The sequence below is a fragment of the Agrilus planipennis genome, unplaced genomic scaffold (assembly GCF_000699045.2).
Source record: "Agrilus planipennis isolate EAB-ADULT unplaced genomic scaffold, Apla_2.0 scaffold241, whole genome shotgun sequence".
Taxonomy (NCBI): domain Eukaryota; kingdom Metazoa; phylum Arthropoda; class Insecta; order Coleoptera; family Buprestidae; genus Agrilus; species Agrilus planipennis.
The window spans coordinates 344918-351278 of NW_020439027.1; positions in this window are offsets into that span (position 1 = coordinate 344918).

Consider the following 6361-nt stretch of genomic DNA (forward strand, 5'->3'; position numbering starts at 1 on the left):
GTTACATCTTTACCAAAAGTTCGAACATTCGTCTCTTTAGTCGAAACAACTACATTTACGTGGGGACGAAGACTCACAGCCAACGGTCGGAAACTAGCGCTATCACCCAAACCACAGTATAAAGATTCTTACAGTAGGGTCACTCCGTTGATCTGCCTAAAATGCCGATATTTTTTGCAGGCCATCATAAATTAACTTTATGTGCTCTGAACGGCCATATACGAGGACGGTTCAATAGCTTTACCGAAGTGTTTAGATACAAAATGTGTGGTTTCACCATGACACTGTGTACAAAGTCAGCCCCTGTTTAGCGGGGAAGTTGTTGGTGAAGTGGTGAAGCTTCGACAGGAAGGGGATATATGAGCGAGTTTGGAGAGTGAACCTTCTCTATATAATAGTGATGCAACGGAAATGTCTAAACGGAAAAAGAAGCGAAAACAGAAGTAAAAAGTATATTTTTGCGGAAACGACCTTTTGCGAATATTTCTTACAAAGTTTACATTTGACACTTGCATAGTTAATATTAACAAGATAATTCCAAACAGAGCTCCTTTTTGATTACAAAATTGCATTTTTAACTTAAAGCAGATGCAGATGTGAAAAAGTATGCGGAACTTCCGTAATTGCGGAAGTGAAAGCAGAGGTCTGTTGCAACACTACTATATGGGATCTTTATACTGTGCCTAAACCTAAGTTACACGAATGTTCGAACTTCCGGCCCAAAATAGTACTTATACACATTTCAGGGTGAAAGTGGCTTGGATGAAAATCGACACACTATATTAAGCATAATACTTTCGCCCCGTGATGCTTAATATACTATTTTGCCACATATTCGCTAACAGGCGCAGTGGAACAGATTCAGCCGATATGTTGAATTTTAATAGAGAGACAAAGGGGTGGAATAGGGTGGCGATGTAATTTAGACAATTTAATGTCTAAAACATGAATACCTAAACAAATTTATGTAGTTTTTCGCTAAAGTCAGACAACATTAGATGATAGATATGCAGCATCTCAGTATTATTCAATCTAATGAAACTTTGAAGACATTTTATTGATGTTAAAGAACTCAGTTCAGTACGAAAGGAAAGAAAGTACGACATTCCATCCTTGCTGTGAATTGTCACCCCGAGTGGTAAGTAAGAACCACAAACTTCAGGGAAGGAGTGTCATACTTTCGTCCCTAGGCCCGTAATTTTTACCAGGATTTGGATTATAAAGTCAAAATTGTTAATCTCCTATTTTACTGTTTATTACTCGAACAATAATCTACTAAATCGTAGGCTTACCACAAAGAAGAGAAAGATACCCTTATCTTTCTCCCTTCTCGGCTAATCGCTGGTGACAGACACTGCTGGTGGTTTATAAAATTTGTGCATCTTTAAACATATGTAATATGATTTTTAAAAAAGTGAACAAAATTACAATCTCCATAATGCAAAAGTCAAAAGTTAGAGTAATCATAAATAAATAATATTGTAAAATATTAGATTATATTATATTACCGCAATGAATTAAAAAGATTTTACAAATTTCTATTACTTATAATCATCCAATTCAGAGACAAATATAAGTCAATTTTTTAGCCCATGAAATTTCGAACTGTTTGTATGAAGCATTGGATGAATATAGTAAAATAATGAAAACTATTTGTTTGTTATGCTTATTGGGATTTTAAAAGTAATTGGACAGATTCCAGTTTCTAGTCGGGTATAAGTGAGTCATTTTATCCAGAAATTTTATAAAAGTTGGTATTAATATTAATAAAACACTTTATTGAAGAATCTTGCGTCTTTTGATATAATTATTTATAAATTATAGAATGATAATAATTATAAATGAGTTGGACGCAACAGCTGGCTGAAATACTAAAAATTTTTCTAGATGATAATTTTTTCCTTTTCTATGGCATTGTAATAGTAATAAATCAGTGACTCTAAGCTTAATTTTGTTCTATCAACCGTTTAATGTTATATGTCATGTACTGTTACAACTTAACTTCAGTTGAAACCAGATGCACATGCTTAAGNAAAATCGTCGACCGTTTGGGTGAGTGTACATTACATTTATAAAATGACTGCAATAGAAATTAAATGTTGTAGTTTCAATTACATTAGAGTCGAAAATATTTTATACACTATTACTCGTTCTAAAAAATTTGAAAACGTATTTCGAGATGTTTTCTGCAAGAAAACCAAAATGCTTCAACATGTTCAAGAGTGTAAAGTTTTCTCCGAAAGTTTAGATTGTCTTCTCTCAGTGGACATTGCTATGAGAATATCTTTAATTATTGTCAATACAATATTCGCATTTTTCGTAAGTAATCTCAACTTTGGATCAAATCCATGATGTTTCAGATAATTATCATTTCGTTCTCTAAACAATATTATATCTTTTCGTATATTGTTATTATTATTTCGAAGGTTAAAAATTATTTGGAAAAATGGTTCATTCTTCAGTATTCTTTAGTAGCATTCTTATTTTTGATTGGAGAATTTATTATTGGTGAAGAAGTGGCTGCTATGGTAAGTGATTTTCAGTAGAAGAAATTTATTACGTTTTCTGGTTCTTTCTTTTAAATATTATTCGATAGAGAAAAGTGGTATGTAATGCAATATATAGTATACCTTGGTACCTTTGTTCTGCTAGTTCACAAAAAATGGTACTATTTTCTCTTCTTTGTGTCCAAACTGGAAAAAATTTACGTTTAGGAAAATGGATTCCACTTACATTCGAAACTTCAGTTCAGGTAAACATTAAAACCGTTAATCTTTTCATATTTTCCTTATTTTTCTAGCATGTTTGTTAATTATTGTACAGAGTGATTATTCAAATAAAGTACTTAAATTATTTATTTTAAGGTCCTTAACTGACTTAATAAAAATGATGCTAATTTCATTCGCATTCAAGTTAGACTGAATATAACACAATCACGCACTAAGTGATGATTATCAAAAACCGAAACATTGAGGAGGGTCCTATTTATCTATGATATTAAATACACCGAAAAATATATAATATACATACATAAGTATTAAATAATATATAAGATACTAGCGACCCGCCCCAGCTTCGCACGGTGCAATGCTGATACTAAATATATATTTTTTTGTTAGATTATTCTCGAGGAAGGGAAATCTCAAAAGACACCCCCTGAACATACTAAATATACTACAGAATGTCTTTACATACAAAATTCACAGCTTTTTTGTCATTAGAAAATACAAACCGGCCTCCCGGCCGGTACCGCCACAACAGCTATGTCCGTGCATTTTGAATATGTAATATCTTCGAAAATATTCATTTAAATTACATGCTGTAAAGGACCATATTGATCTATATTAAATGCACAATATCATCCCGGACTTTTTTGTAGAGCTTTTTAAGATGTACAATACTGTGGTACATTATTTTGATCTATCTCGTAGGGTTCAGCCAGCGCCAGCGTTTGTAATGTAAGCGCAAAAAAATACGTTTATTTACGACATCACATTACAAACCTCTAAAATTATCAGTGTTTCTCTACTATATTATGCATGTATTATACATACAAACCTTCCTCTTGAACTACTCTATCTATTAAAAAAAACGCATCAAAATTCGTTGCGTAGTTTTAAAGATCTAAACATACATAGGGACAGACAGCGGGAAGCGACTTTGTTTTATACTATGTAGTGAAGATCTGTAATAAGACTTGCATGCTCATAGCGGTTATTGCCTAGTTCAGTAAACGCATTCCAAGCGTAAAAAGAAGTAATTCTCAACCCTATTCGCTCGAGCCCTCACAATATTGTTGAATATGTTAGTTGGTAGTACTGATATATTATATAATATTGTAGCGCGCAAGAGCGTGTTTGTGTGCGATCGGGCACACGTGTGCGTGGACGGCTTATCGATTCGCCGACTAGCCGCGGGCGCCTTTCTTCATTTGTATTTGTGTGTGTCGTACCTGCGTTCTGGGAAATCAGTTAAACAGTTCAAGGAATAAAAGAAACTATCCGGATGAGTATTTAAAGGAAGAGACGATCGCCGAGAAGAGTAGATATAAATTGACCGTTGCAGAAGTGAAACCAGAAATANTGAACAAAAAATAGTTGGTCACCTTAGACTCAAGTGCTTCTACATAGTAAAATACCCTACGATCTACGTAAAAAGTATTCTAATTCTAGAAAAAACTATTAAATTTAATTCATGGTTCTTTAGTTTGTTTTCGTTGTTTAATCCAGTATTTATACAAGTGTTCACCTCAAAACACAGGTTTTATATACATAAATCTGTTAATTGGTTACTGAAAATACCTATGTAGGTAATTATTTAAAGATGAACTTTGTAATGTGTACCTTTGGTTTGTATTTCGAATTTCATTGTGTATAATTCCAAGAACAATTTTACATACTTAAAAATGAATGCAAATAAAATTAAAAAAAATGTTAGGTAGGTGTTTGTTATATTTCTGATAATGTTATCAATGTTTTTGGCCTTAAAAATTCAAAAAGATTTGCAAAATTTTAGCATTCCTTCAAATCTATTTTTATTTTGTGAATTTTAACCAATATTATAAATGCGAATGTGAGTTTGTTTGTTGCTTTTCACGTCTTAAATACAACCGATCATCATGAAATTTTGTAGACACATTGTCAGGGGTACAGAAAATTCAAAAAGATAGTACTATTCCGAAAGTCGATTATCATGATATTTTGTACACATTGTCAGAAGTACAGAAAATTTACGCCATTGGAAATAATAAGTACTTCTTTTATCGTATACAGTAAAAGTTCCTTATTCACGGTTTCCTTATTTCGCGTTTTCATTATTCGCAGGTGAAAAAATTGCAACTCAGTTCCTGTATTCGCGGTTAAAAATTTCATTATTCGCGGTTGCAATCGGTAAATAGAAAAAGATTCGGTGTCATTTATTAAGGGGATTGACCGCAATAGACCGCTCGTGCCTAGTGTGAATTTTTCTGAAAACATGGGTTTCTATTCTTAACACTGTAATTTAACCCTGCGAGATCAACATCTAATTTTTTGTATGGTAACAGACAAAGGTTTACACTAACTTGGTACGTTTTTGGTTTCTAATATGTAATATGGTCATTAAAAGCTTTTATTAGTACTTAAAGTTGATGTTTCTTGTAGGACACGCATTTTCAATAGAAATTAAAAAATTAAGAAATGTCCTTCGACAAGCTTTAGAATAAAGTTGTATCTATCTTACTACAAAATTTCAAAACTCTGTTTTAAATATTGAATGATATCTAGAACCAATAAGCATGTTTTTACTTTATGGCGCGTGTACCACTGAATCCCCTTAATGTATCGGCATCTTTTGAATAGAAAAGGCTTCGGTGTTATTTTTCAACGTATCTTTTGAGTATTATTGGTTCGTACCGAGGCGACTTTTATAAAAGATGTAATCGAGTGGACTAATTTCAAAATTCAAAATAAGAAAAACTCACTAAATTTTTTAAACTCTTGCCTAAAGCTGATTATAACGATTAATTTTAATTGCGAAATTATCAGTACATTGATTTTATTTTGATACATATTGGTTTTAAATTATGGAACCTAGAACGTATCCCCTATGACTCCATACTATCGTTACCATTCCATATCCGCGGTTTCTGTATTTGTGGCATATTTATGAAACGTATACCCCGCGAATAACGAGCTTTTACTGTACTTCCAAAGAAATCAGAGTATGGTGAAACAATTGACAAGTACGATAAAATCTAGTTCAAATTTACATTAGCATCGTTATTATTAAGCAATGGAACAACTTATTCTGTAAACTGAACAAAAATAAACTAATTCTTACTTCACTTTTTTAGGTTTTCAAACTAATGTACTCATGCATTACCGTGGCCATTCATTTGATTTCTAGAAACAACCGAAATGTGAATTAAAATATTAAATTTTGTAGCGTTATAGATTGAAAATTTTGGTAATTGGTTAACAGTGTGTATTTAAACAAAACAAAAAATGTAAAAATATATACTCAGAAACGTAGAAATTAAAATAAGAAGAAATTTGTTCAGACACGCAAGTGAACACGCGGATGTCTATTTAACTACTGACTTAAAACTTTGAAAAAACATTAAAAGTATATTCGCACCCCGTCGCTGTTTATTCACCTAGCAAGCCGCCAAAGGATACCGCCTCTATTCACGCATCGGCTTCACACACACGCGCGCGATCAGAAGGAGCCGCTAAATACAGGGTGGCGCACGTTACACTCCCCCTCTGGTTTTTATAACCGCCCTCGGATAAAAACCAGTAACACAAGATTACGCGACACTAATTGTTCTTTCTTGGACGTCCCCGTCTTCTCTTTGGGTAAACTGGCTTGGATTCTTTTC